The sequence below is a fragment of the Dermacentor andersoni genome, chromosome 3, assembly GCF_023375885.2.
Source record: "Dermacentor andersoni chromosome 3, qqDerAnde1_hic_scaffold, whole genome shotgun sequence".
Classification (NCBI taxonomy): domain Eukaryota; kingdom Metazoa; phylum Arthropoda; class Arachnida; order Ixodida; family Ixodidae; genus Dermacentor; species Dermacentor andersoni.
In genome coordinates this window covers 190,179,721-190,193,695 of record NC_092816.1, presented here as the reverse complement: position 1 = coordinate 190,193,695, position 13,975 = coordinate 190,179,721, and the positions used below count along the sequence as shown (strand labels likewise).

The 13,975-nt window shown below is 45.0% G+C and overlaps 1 long non-coding RNA gene across 1 annotated transcript; it reads right to left on the bottom strand.

Annotated features, from left to right (window-relative positions):
* Window positions 1-286: 286 nt before the first annotated feature.
* Window positions 287-13,573, bottom strand: LOC129382935 (uncharacterized). The gene is made up of 3 exons (XR_008610911.2): window positions 13,236-13,573; window positions 12,377-12,463; window positions 287-1,589 (listed from the first exon to the last, which is right to left on the bottom strand). It is a non-coding gene; the product is annotated as an uncharacterized lncRNA (long non-coding RNA).
* Between the last annotated feature and the right edge of the window lie 402 nt (window positions 13,574-13,975).

Sequence of the window (13,975 nt, the reverse complement as noted above, 5' to 3'; positions counted from 1 at the left end):
CACGGATAGTTAGCGCTGTCCTCGCTCGTTCTCTGACGGGCGCCGCCACCGTGGGTCGGTCGAAGCACGTGCAGCGGGCTCAAATAGCTGGCACGTTGCCACCAAGGCCGGCCATTCATAACAGTGGGCGTCGCACAACGCTTAGTAAAGAATACAGGCTCATTTCACGCAGTTGCGATGAGATCGGCACCCTGCAAATGACAGTAGAACGCTTCCCAACAATGCGGCCAGTACGTGCGGCCGTAGCAGACGACGCCGTTCAAAACCCGCCTCTCGAGTACCTCCGCCTGTGCGAGCTGCGGCAGCCGCCTGACTCAAGCGCTCGCTGCATCGCGATGCAACGCGCTGCGAGTTTTCCCCCTAAGTGTGAAACAGACTGTACATCGCCCTTCAAATAAAACGTCCACGCACACACGTAGGCACACACTGCGCGTGGTACGAAACGTGCCCAAACACGCGCTGTGAAATAGGCAATCAAGGCGGTGCGAATGAGAGATGGGAGAGGCGTACCACCCGCAAGTTGAATTTTGCCCCATATGCGGCGCTCTCAACACCGGCGCTGCCTATGCGGCCTGTAGGGCCGCATAGGCACAGCACAGCAACAAAGCCCAACACAGCAACAAAGAAGGTCAAGCGGAAAGTCAGAGGCTGAAATAATCTCATGGGTGGCGGCAGTGGAAAAGAAACCTGCCATATGTAACTACTTAAGAGGAAAAAACGATATCAGGAAAGAAACAATTTACGATAACTCAAAGGGAAGCTTGTCGAAGCGAGATCGAGATGCCTTAGAACACGCACCTATAAAGCGAGATATAAGACGGTAGAAGAAGCATGTGTTTGCTGCGGTAAACAGAAATAGGGGATCAGGAAATTTGGGTGGGGTATTGCATAGTGTTTTTTTTTTCTTTTTTATCCTTTAACCGAGTTTCACGTGAGTCTCACGAGTTTTGATACACAGACATTACACTTTCTGGTGAAAGTCTGGAATTTTCTGATGTATTCCTAATGTCATTCTTAAACATATTGGCCACCGTCTTTCTGTTGAATTCTTGATGAGTTTTCTTGTGAGTATGAAATGTTTTCCTAATGTGCGCTCCAAAGCAGTTTTCTTGTGACTTTCTCATGTCTTCCTAATGAATCTAATGAGCTTATACATTACACTGCTGGTGCTCATAGCACTCCTACAACAAAATTGGCAACCACGTGTGGTAATATTTTCTCAAGTGTCCCAATAGCAGCCAGACCTTATTTAATGATGTTACCTGTACGTGACTGTCTTTGGTACTTGATATATGCAGCCTGTATGCATGTATGTATGTCCAGCAAAGATGAAGCACTTTTGACATGTACATGGACCCGTACATATGCTGCATGCTAGACATCACTCAATGAGAGAAATTTAACAAAAACTTTTAATGGGCATATCAATGCTTCCTTAAATGTAGAAGGAGGTTAAATGAAAGGAAAACACAATATCAGTCTGGTTACGGATGTGATATTTTCCTTTCATTTAATCTCGGTACTTATCATTGAGGAGAGGCTGTTCTTGAGGTGGAGGGTCGTCGTCTTGAAGTGAGTGCAGATGTACCCTGCCTGGTAGAGAGGACAGAAAATTAACAAAACTTGGCAATCGACCACAGAAATACACGCTGTATTACTTGCTGCAGAACTAACTGGAGATGGTATAGCTAGTCCTGCGAAACATTTATGTGGTGTCGGTTCACACAAAGTTGTTCAGGAACCACTGTGTGGCCTTTAGGTGCAGCAGTAACTACAGTAAGCGGAAATTGCTCTTGGCTGTAGGAAGGAAGGGAGGAAAGAAAGAGATAAGTAGAAGGCAGGGAGGTTAACCAGAATAACGTCCGGTTGGCTACCCTACACCGGGGGAACGGGGAAACAAAGATAACAGGGAGAGAGAGAGAGAGGAGGGAAGGAAAGAAGGAAATTGCGTTGAGTTCGCTGACGTGTGCGGTCTTGCAGAAATTGCATTAATAGTCACAGGTGGTCGCACATCTTGGCTGTAGAAAGGTACAACGTGGATCAGCCCTGGCATTTGTATATGTTGTGAACTACTTCAGCTATATCGGTTTCCACTTGACAAAGGACAGCAGTGTCTGGATTGCTAGCGTGAATTAGAAAATCTAATTAATTATTTGGCATGGATAATGAGCATAGCAGTGTTTGTGTACGGGCAACCCAATGCATCCCCGAGACATCCAAGTGCCAGTCGTTATAGAATGTTTGCATCAGCTACCGGCACAGTTCTCAAACATTCCAAGCCTACTATGTCATGCCTGTGTTGGCCTCCTGTATGATGGCATATATCCCATTCAAGAAATACACCACACCACGTCTGGGGTTTTTCATCGTTTACACCCGAGCGCTGCTTTCACAGGGAGGGCACAAGTTGAAAAACAAAAGCGTAGAAGCATGATAAGCTTGCATAAAAAGAACTTAATAAATAAGCTTGTTGGTTGGTATCCCACGTCATTAGAGAGTATTCCTCTTTGTCATGCAATCATAATGAGCGTTGACTGACACATGTCCCATTTTTCGATGTGGTAATCCTCACTGATTTTGTTGTATCAATCGGTTGCCATAGGCGAACAAAACAGATAATCAAAATCCAGTGCACAGCTTGTCGTGTCAATGCAAGCTCAAATGGGACGAGCACACTGGTGCTTTGAGTGAGTTATGGTGCTGTCCAAGGCGCATCCTGAGGCACCGGCTAGTTAGAATGCCCGATGTACATTGGACCAAATATGCACGTGATCAAAAGAATAGCCTACACTACCCTGACAGATACGAGACAAACTTTGGGTATCTTTAAGCAAGCGTCCAATGCCTGGGTGCCTTTGTCAATTCACTTGTGGACTGTAATGCACATATATTTCCAGCAAAAATAAATTAGGCAGCATATGCACAACAGTTCAAAATTGAATTGAGAAATGCAAGGAGGCAAGCGAGGCTTGCTTGGTTAAAGGTAGCACCAAATTTGTCCAGTACGTGTCAGAGGCACTGTACTGTATTCCTTTCACATGTGATCAAATGTACATAGCGCGGACTGGCTGGTGCCTAAATGTGTACCTATGAGATCACTATATTTCACTCAAAAGACCAGTATGCTCGTCCGACTTGGCCACACATATCCGCAATGGGGCTTCAGGCCGGATTAGGATTGCGTATCTGTTTTCACCCATGGCTGAAAATTGGCAAGCGAAATCAGTCAGGCACACCACATAAATAACAATAAGTGAGCCAGCCCCCATTATCAATGCATGAAGAAAGGCGTCCTTTGTAGATTACAAGGGATAGAAATTAGTATGTCCCTATTTACTTAATTATTTTTATTCAAACATCGTTTAAATGATTTTATGCCTTTGTATTACAACTTCTGCCATCCCTCCCAAATTAACTGGTCCACAACCCAAGGGCACATCCAGTGCTATTTTTATTAATCCTTCATCAAATTAAACAGTTGTTAGCCAAGGTCATGTTCTATGGTCTCCCTTGCCTAGCTGCGTACATTTTGTCCTGAAAAGTTACATGAACTGATTGGCAAATTCAAATGTACACTACAAGTTTCGCCGAGTGGACACGGCTGATTCTCAGAAATGCACAAAAACAGTGATGGGTATCTGTTGGCATCCTGTAGTGTGTGCAAACTAGCTGTGACATTGCTGCAGTAGAGACACTCACAACTGCTACAATGCCTACCAGCATGAATAGGGGCAGCTTGCAAGGAAAAGATCATGAAGAAAGTGATAGAAAAAATAGCAAGCTTACCAGAAAATACCTCACTACTTAACTGCAGCACAATGAATACTGGCCTTCCTATTTCATTTCAAGAAATTCGAGTTCATCAAATGTGTATTTGCCAGTGGCAGTTATTCTGAGAACAAGACAGACATAATTGTAAATATCAATGTTAAACAATGGTATGCACACTCCGTGCTTAGACCGGTGACATGTATGGCACACTAGACTTCGAATTCTTACACGGACAAAAGCCGCACATGTGTGTATCATAAGCAAAATGAAAATAGGAAAATATATGCTACAGCATAGGAAACAGTTCTAAACGAATAGAACCAAAATAAAGAAACATACAGTGTAATAGGCAAAAATAAAATGAACTTGCAGCCAGGCGATTGATGCGAGAAAATACTAAACGTCAGGACATCCCGTACAAAAATGACTTGATTAACAATTAATATATTGTTGGGGAATTGTTGAAACAACGGACTTCAACAAATTTTCAAAAGCAATTGAGTTCGCTCAACACTTGCACAGCAATATTACCGTGGAGTGTTCTCAATAAAGAATTTATTGGGTAATTTGTGTTGATTTTTGTTGTTGTTTTCTTGTTGTGTAGCAGTTGAGTCCAGTATCAATAATTAGGACTCGCATATGAAGACATTCCAAAAATTTAATGCGAAGCGTTCCAACCTCATTGCTGTCGTTTTGCGGCAGGTAGGTTCTTCTTTCGCCTCGTTTTCATAAAAAAATAATGTGTGACCGATGGGGTGGCATAGAACGTCGGCCGTCGAGCCCGGTGCTCTAACCATTAGGCCACGAACGCGCATGCTCCTCTCGTTCGAAAACCAGTAAGTTCTGAAATGCTTGGCGCGTGCGCAGCGTGCCACTTCCTCGTGCTGTCGCTAAAGCTGGCGGTTTCAAGCGCCTATCTCTGGGACCGCCCCACCTTCGTAGCCGTTTTCTATATGTAAAAACTGCAGCGTTAGACTAGCTTCATGACCGCCCAAGTTCATAACGATTTATTTCTTCGCCGGTGTACAAATGCCATCGCCGTTTTAACATACACTATATGACATAGCAATTGGTACGATCCAAAATGAGCACGTTTCGGGGAGCAGAAGAATGCGAAGTTCACTCGCAAACACGGTGACTACGCGCATGTGGAGTTTCCCAAAAGTAGGCACGGCGGCAGCGCGGCCGGCGATGAGACAGGCGCCGACACGCGACGACGCTGCCTTCGAGCATCCGACGCGCTGTGGGAACCGTAGGATGCAAGCGGCGCACACGCTGCAAACATACACGTGAGAGATCTTCCAATTTCCTGCGACGCATCCTCTGTCCGGAAAGTAAATTAGCTTTTTTTTATCCAACGGCCGTGGTACTAGAGATCAAACAACGAACACGCTTTGAGATCGCAGCGCGCAGGCGCTATAACCACTGACTTCAAAGAGCTTCTGATTCAGAAACAGCCGCAACAGTATCGCAGCTAATCGCTGTGTCTGCGGCTGCTCCCGACTCTCGCCTTGCAAGAAGCATTCGATTTATTTGAGCCTCGCCGAACTGTGGTCCTGTCGTCTCGCAAGCCTGCAGGACAGGTCCCGTATGTTCAGTTGCATAGAACACCAAAGGGAAATGAAAGAAATTCAGGTAACGGACTGTTATCACACCTTACTTGTCACCTCGTCACCTGCAAAGATGCTATAAACTGTTCTAGTAGCGTTACTTTTGTAAAAATAATAAAATTAGTAGTAATTTTTATTTCTAGGTGGCGCTACCAACGTCAAGGTAGCGTTCGGGTGCGTGTGTGTGCGTGCACGCGGTTGCAACCGTTGTAGCTTCGTTTTGAGTACGCTTTTGCAACTGTACACATCGTTACCGTTAGTTTCGTAGCCACATATTTTGGTCGTAGTACTTGTTCTTTACGCTACAAATTAGGTTGTTCTTGAAACTTTATGAAGGTTAGTGGATGAAAAATTATTACTAATTAATTAGTCGTTTTCCCGTGCGGTTATCTTGTGTTTGAAATGTTTTTATAACTCCATACGATAGTGAAGCTGTGAACGGTTTTCGGGCTCAGTTGCGTGGTTGCCTTGTGTGGTGGTTCATGCCTTGTGTGGTGGTTCATGCCTCGTGCTTTTTGAGGACTGTATTTTTTCTTTTCGGACATCATGGGTGCGATCGGAGATGGTTGTTCGGCGCGTTCGTTCGGTTACCGGCTCGCGCGATTGGCCTACTCCGCGCCGACGTCGCCAGCCGCGGGGCGCCGCCCCGTTTTTGGTGACGTCAAAATGACGACACGCTCCTGTCAATCATCCGCCCACCGAGCATTTCGTCCGAACGCGACGGGAGTTGAGAAGTTTGGAGCGATCATACGGCTTCGCATGGCGCGTCTGGTGGATTGGATTGGATCCAACAGGCGGCCTTTTCGGCTTTCTTTCGGCTGCGGAATAGCACGTTTGAATCCAATCCATAGTTTAATTCGAGAAAATGGCGCTTCCGTTGGGAACTTTTGTTGTTGCGCTGGCGTTTCTAGAGGAAGGAGGAGAGCGGGTGGCGGTGCGAAACGCGTTTGAAGAAATGGCAGAAAGTGAATTCCGGCGTCGTTTTTGTTTCTCGAAACAAATAATTCGTTGGTTGTACAGATAAATCGACAACATCATTGGTGCCAGCGAGCCACTGCAATGTTGTCGCTGCCCCTTGAAAAGTGCGCCACTCCTCCCGTCGTTTTCTTTTTCTTTTTTCTTCTCGCTGTGCGCGACACCACCTAGGGACGACGCAAAGAACCTAATAGTTATAAATTGCAGTAGTGACACGTACTACTATTTGAAAACGTGTTTGGGCTTGAGAAGATAAAATACGTTTTTTTAGGTAACGATTTCATTCATTTGGAAGACGAGAAACATTTCGTTTTGTAGTATACTGTCTGCAAGCAGACGACAAACGACGGAAGTAAACTTCCGGGGAGGTCACCGCTTCCTGATTGGCTGCTCTCTGCGCCCCGCTGTCACAAATTTTGCATACTGCAACTTTGTGACGTTGCAGCAACTGAACAGAACGCGTATCGAACAAAATATCTCCGATCGCGCCCCATGACGCACATTTTAGTGAAATGCTTTAACGACGATAAGTGGGACGTTTATCCGTTGAAGTCGTTGGCTGACTCAGCTACTAGTCTTCGACTGATGTGCAAGCCTGGCTGTTTTGATGCGTTGCGCGGCAGAGGTCATGATGCCTGTTGGAGAGAAGGCACCGCGAAACAGCCGCAGCCGAACTTCGGCAGATAGGTAAGTAATCTCGTTTTCTTGGGCACGTAGCCTTTTTTCTATTTTGACATTGACAAGCGCGAGATAGTGAACGGTGTGCTTCACCGTTCACTTTCTTCGAGCAAACCGTATGCCCCGGAGCGAAAGCGCGCAATACTAACGCTCGCTGCCGCCGTCACTTCGCTTGAAACAATAGTAGGCGAAGACGCAGCGGCGCCCCACATGCGCAAAATTGCATTGCTTCATTTGTTCCTCTCTAATGAGCTTTCCTTAATTTGTATGAGAGAATACAATTGGAACATAATGATCAGTTTCTCTGAGCAGTGATAATTTTGTACAGTGGCCACGCCATCTTTCATAGGGGCTCACGTGGGCCGTCTAAGCGCTTGTTATCGCGTTCCGATACGTGAGAGGTGCGCTGCCTTTCAAGGTACTGAGGCAGACACTACGAGCTTAGTAGAACCGCGACAAATAATTGTGCAGCAGGTGTGCAGCTGTGCTACTTTTGTACCACACTATTACCGGACGGCGGTGTTGCACGTCACGCTTACGCATTTCGTAACTATGGCGGCCGCCGTGGCAATTTGGGGCTCGAGGTCGTGGATACGATCCCTGCAGCGGCCGCATTCCAAAGGAGCGGAATGCAAAAACGCTCGTGCATTGTGCATTGTATGCACGTAAAAATTTCCAGGCAGTCAAAATTAATACGGAGTCCCCAACTACGACCTGCCTCATAATCAGATCGTTCGTTTCGCAAGTAGGACATCATAATTATTTTTTCTGAATACGTAGTAGCTCATCGTATACCGTACGGTTAGTGTGATCACCTTTTCTGCCGTAGCGGTTAAGCGCGCCTCGATTTAGGTTGCGCCTAATGGTGCGGCGCTTTGCAAAATATACTTCGCCTCTTTGGGATTTGCGGAGAACGGCCAACCGATAAGTCGCAGCTTCCGCGCGGTGACTGTACACGGATACACAGCGCAAATGAACAGATGTGTGGTGACGACGTCGGCAAACACAGCCGCCGACGGGCTCGCCTTATCGCCTATCACTACCAAAACTACCGCAGTAAGCATCTTTATCTAGCGCGGCGCGTTTCTGTTGAAGGCGTACTGTACAATTTTAATTGGCGATAACCGAAACATGCCACCGTTCTCTGTTGCCTCTTTGAGTTGGACCGACCCGAATGTGCGTTGCTTGCAGAAGCGAAAATAGCGCCACGCGGCGCGTTGTCGCCTCGAGCACCGTTTGCGCGGTGAAGAATGACGCGTGCATGAATCTAGCTCACTGCGAGGACGCTACCGCGCAAAACGCGCAAGGGCGTGTACGCGACGTTCTCCACACAAATCGCGTGGGATGATCGGAGACACGACGGAGCGGCTAGCTTCAAAGAAGCGGTGCATGTTCTCACTCGTACAGGCACGCTCACGCTCGCATCGCTCTCGGCGTATCGTTAGGTCATTCCTGCTGCTGGACTTCTACCCAAAGATTCGATATCTGCTTGGTGTCTGCTATGCACTGTCGCGTGGTCTTTGGTTCTGCGAGAGCCGGGAATATTTCTCCCCGCTGTGAAACATCGCTGTGCGTGTCTTAGCAAACATTTGCCGTAGCAACCCATTTCTTCCTTTTCTAGACAGCACTGTAAAGAGTCGCACATTTTTACTTGCCAGTGTAGTGCGTACTTCTACTTTGTGCGTAGTTATGTGCAGTGTGTGGCAGATTCTGAATCCGCGAAATCTCATTTTCTGTCCGCATTCCCTTCTCGCAGGTTACGCATGCATGCAAATGCCCAGATGCTAAGGTGTTCTACGTCAAGAGCAGCTTGGCGTCGCGCAAGAGACACCCGTTAATATGTGGCTGATTCCCTAGCAAGCTCGCATCTCTGCTGCCACTCTCCATCAAGTGGGATTTTTAACTATTTCTTGTGCTGCTCTGTGGTGTACTAGCTGCCGCATGGACGCTGTGAAGGCTTGCTTTTGATTTGCTCTGGCTTTTAGTAGTCAAGGATGGGCTACCTTTTGAGGGGAGGTATTTCCTTTTGCTTGCGAGAACGTTTACCAGCCTAACTAAGTGATACGTGCGTACTGGAAACAGCAACGCGAACAGAGGCGGACGACGGGCGACGAAATAGGCAGGAGCACACAGGAGCGCAAGTTCGACTAAGTTTATTTCTGAAGACAGAGGTATTAAAGACGCTGGTCAACTTGACAAAGGTAAAGAGCCGTGCATGCGTGGCAGAAACAGCCACGAGCGACAAGAAAAAAAAAGTATGAAAAAGCCATGTCATGTAGAATAAACGTGCGTGAAAAACGAGAACTATCGGACAAATCTTTCGAAAAAGCGAAATATTTGTCCGATGAGCGATACTACCCAACGAGAAATACACTTGAGAACTGCAAGTCTTTCCCACTAAGGGCAACAGATAACTCGGTTATGCACTTGTTTCGTTTGTGATCAATAAATATTGCTTCTGGAACTCCTCTGGTGTTGAGGTATAGAGCAGAAAGAACGGTTGTTTCATCACAAAGACCAGAACACAAGAGGACTTACGAAATAATTATTTATTGATCGCGAAGAAAAATTCATAAGCAAGATTTCTGTGACCCTTAGTGGGAAAGAGTTGCTGCATTATTTCTCGTTAATATCACTTGCAGGACAAACCTTTCAGTTTTCATGTGTTTGTTTTTGACGCACATGTTTGTTCTACAGGACATGTCTTTCGGTCTTTTTTTGTTGTGCCGGGCTGTTTCTGCTGCACATCCATGGCTTTTTCTTTGTGAAGTTGGCCAATGCGTTTAAAATCTTTGTCTTCACGAATAAACTTCTAGTTGAGTCAGTGTTCATCTCTGTTCTTACCTTAATTCATCCTTCTCGTCTCTGTTGAGGTGGTTGTCAAATATAAATGTACACCGAATTGGAGAAGTGTCCATACAATTGGTACATGAAATATTTGCGCTGTTTATTTCAGGAAGAACGCTATAGGGTCTTATCTTCTGTTTTTAACACTGATGTACATTTTTCTAGTCAACTTCCAGGAGTCCCCTGAGGAAGCCATTAAGAGTGATGGTAACTTCATTTGTGTGAGATTTATGAATTTCATCAATTAAAGGCATGACATGTCACATGCCTGTAGGTATGCAAGCATTCGTATTTTTTAAACATAAGCTCTAGTTTTCGATTCTCCTGACGCTGCTTTGTACTGTGCTGCCTTCTCCTGGTGCAGGAACCTTCCTTTATGCCGTCAGTGCATGGGTTCTTTTTGTATATATTGGAGAAAAAAATTGTCTTCAGCTTAAATATGCATGTATATCACTTGTAATGTTTTTTTCAACACGGGTGCTGTATCTCCCTCCGTCTTTGTTATTGCTTTGTCCCAATTTTTATGCAACCTTTATGTATATTATGCAATAAAATTTTGGTAGCATTTTAATAACATTTTACCTGCGCAATTGAGGTCATCGGTTTTTCGTATACGCATTTGTTTGCATTTTCACTGTCTCACCAATCTGGCTGTCCAGTCATTGAAACCTTTTCCCATCCTTTATGACGATATCTGGGGTACTTGATATTGCAATTGCAGGTGACCATCTATTTGGCTCTTTGGAATTGTGTTAGCCGTGTCTTACTGCCAATTTTCTGTGCTAAATAATTGTTTTCTCTTGTCGTTTAAGATATTAGCCTTGCCTTATCTCTTTATTGATTGAGGTACCACTTAGTTGCTGGGTATAGTGAAAAACGCCGCAAAAAGTGCTCTAATTAGCTTTGTGCAAGTCCAGAAAAATTAACTCAACATCAGCTCACTAAATTGAGGAAATACCACCAACAAACTCTTCTGTACCTCAATTTAACATATACAAATATTGTACTGTTGCAAACCTGGCTCGTCAGAAACATGATTCAGGTGTTCACCATGCCCGACAACTTTCTAAATGATGTCTCGTCAATTAATAGCCAAGTTGAGTGATCTTATTTTATAAAATAATAGGACAACCTGAAAATATATATATCTCGAAGACAAAAAGCTCAGACAAGTCTACTTTGGTACTTCATTAAATTTTAATCGCGGTGAAAGACGTGTGCTAAAGCTTGTATATATTTACGTGAAGTCATTTGTTTCAAGTCTTGTTTTGCCTTCTCACAGTCAGCCGTAACTGTTCCTGTGTTGGGTTAGTGTGCGAAACATTTTAATGTAACCTATTCAGATGTCTTGTGTTTATTCACACGCAAGCAGCTTCAAGTGTTCATGTGTTGAAAGTTGGTTGTTAAAAGGGTATCCTTAAACCCTGCGTTTTGAGTCGCTTTGCCTTCTAGTCATAAACTTAAGTCGCAAGAGAAGACCAGAATGATCGTTTTGATTTAATTCATGTGCATAGGTTTTTTCAGATGTATTTACACTGTTAATAGTGCTGTAGGTACTAGCCGATGTCTCCAGGTTCGATGTAGTGGTGCCTTATGTACTGTAATATTGTTTCATGGGCACGCATGTTTAGTGTAAATAAAGGTACTTCAAATTGATCAGTCTCTCCTTTGCTTTTGTTTGTGCTTGCGAAAGTTATGAGCAGGCACCGGGGCATGCAAGTGTGAATAGCAAAGCAATTTCAATATATGAATAAAAATCCACTAGCCCAAGGAAATGTCAATCATATTTCAAGGGCCACTTCTGAAATGTCAGTCATCTCAACTGGGCCACAATGTACTTTTCAGCGTTGTGACAACAATAACTCAACAATAGGTCAACAGAACTACCACAACGTCAGTTCAATACAGCATCAATGGTAACCCAACAAACGTTCAACAAAATGAACACAACGAGCCGTCTAAGCGCAACAGAATTTCAATGGTAACTTAACAATTGTTCAACATTGAGACACCCAATGGTGTTTCAATTAAATTTCAGTGGCCAATATTCAAGACCACTCAACAGTCAGCCCAACAATTCTCCAACAAAATTTCCACAATTCCTCAATGAAAAACTCAACATTGACCAATAATAATTCAATGCCTTCTCAATAATTTTTTTTGTACGGGATGCGAGGTCTAGTTTTAACAGAACAAGATAATGTGTGCATAATGTCCACAAACACAAATAAGCAGCAAGTGGAATAAAGTTACATATATTTAGCCTATTTAGCAAGATTCATTAGGTAATATGTTCAGCGTGATGTTATTCGAACGATTTGCACTTTGGTTACCTCTCTTAAAACCCGTGAATTACGCATTTCGCTCCTCCTCGTGCTACCTGCGCCGTCACTTAATTTTAAATAACTTCCTGCTGTCGTTAACATCTGTTAACACACTTATCCACTAATGATACCGAGATCCTACTTTTGTGAACACGTACACTAGAAGCATACCTGACATGTCCATCCAGATGACACGCCGTGCTGCTGCAGCCATGGCCACGGGTTATGTGGACACTGTCGTGGGTCACGGCTTCGCCACTACAAAGAGAGTTCCGTGTTAACTTATAGCTCTGGCACAATAAGACTATCACATTGTGAACACATGCAAGGCGCATGTAAAAACAGCCACCAAAAGAATGCCTGCACTGTAGCAGGGTGGCACAGAGCACGTGGAAGTCACTGATGAATGTCACGATAACACGGACCCCTTCAACAAAGCAAAATTTCACACTCAGCAGCAGCAGCAGCAGCGCATTACATGAACATGTGTTTACATAACAATTCTAGAGTTTCTTTCATGACTTTAAGTAACTATCCCTTGTAATGTTTAGTTACGTCAAAGTTACGGCAACACCCCTTCAAAACAAACCTGTACCAGTAGCACGCTGTGATTGCTTAAAGTTTTTCCCCCAATACTGCTCGTAAACCGAAAACCTTGTAAGCAGAGATTATCTACAACGTCGAATCATTTACAAGCGAGGAAACGTCATTGCAGTAAGAATCGGTCAAGAGGTAGATGAGTCGTTATCAGTTGACTTCAGCAGAAAAGCGGAAGCTCACGCACAAGCGCGCATGATGAACACGATTATTTCCGAACGTAATCGTTCTCATCAGGAGAAAACGCTTATCAAGATTTTCAAATTCCCCATTATGGCGATAAACTCGCGCAACTAAACTCTGACACCCAGGAAGCATCGGCATAGGTTTCACTGTTGTCGTGGGAGTTCTGTTTCCTACGTTGGCATGGCACCCTATGCCCACACGAGAAGCACGCACAACACGTGTGTAGTTAGCAAGCACGGATACTCACCTTCTGAATGGCACGGCGCGGTCGAAAGCGCCCTCCAAGTTGCCGGTGCTTCGATGTTAGTCCCAGCATACACGCCGGTACATAGTGGACGAGCAGTGGCACGCTAACAATACGCATTATTTCTTTGCGACGTCCACCCAACTTTCCACGACGACCAGAGACAAAGGGAGCGCACTCCACGGCATGAACATCGTTGGTCCACATTTGGCTGGCGCGCCACGCATACGGCGTGTTTGCAGCGAGACGCAAGCTATCTGTGGCACTTATGCGCAGGCGAACTGAGTCACATTTCGTTACACCAAACACAAAAACACGCGATGAAACAAGCACATCGCTGCAGCTCACACGCCCGACCGACTGGTAAACAGAGCGACAGACTGATTGGATTGGATTGAAAACGGAGCGGTGGGTGGCGCCACCAACAGGCCGCTTGGGGCCAGCCAGTGCCTCGGCCAGCGTCATCTAAGGATTTGTGCGGCTGCCTAATTGCACATAGCTCTTGCAAGACAAACAGAACCACAGATAAGTCTATATTGTAAGCTATAGCTTGGCATAGATAGAAATTCTACAACGCATTTTCAATTTTAATCGCTTCTGCTATCTGCAGCCAGCAAAAGCATGGCCTTCGAGATCTGAAAATGTTACCCCTATAGAAAGCCGTTGCTGTGACGTTATTCAAATGATTTGCATTTCGGTTACCTCTCTTAAAACCCGTGAATTACGCATTTCGCTCCTCCCCG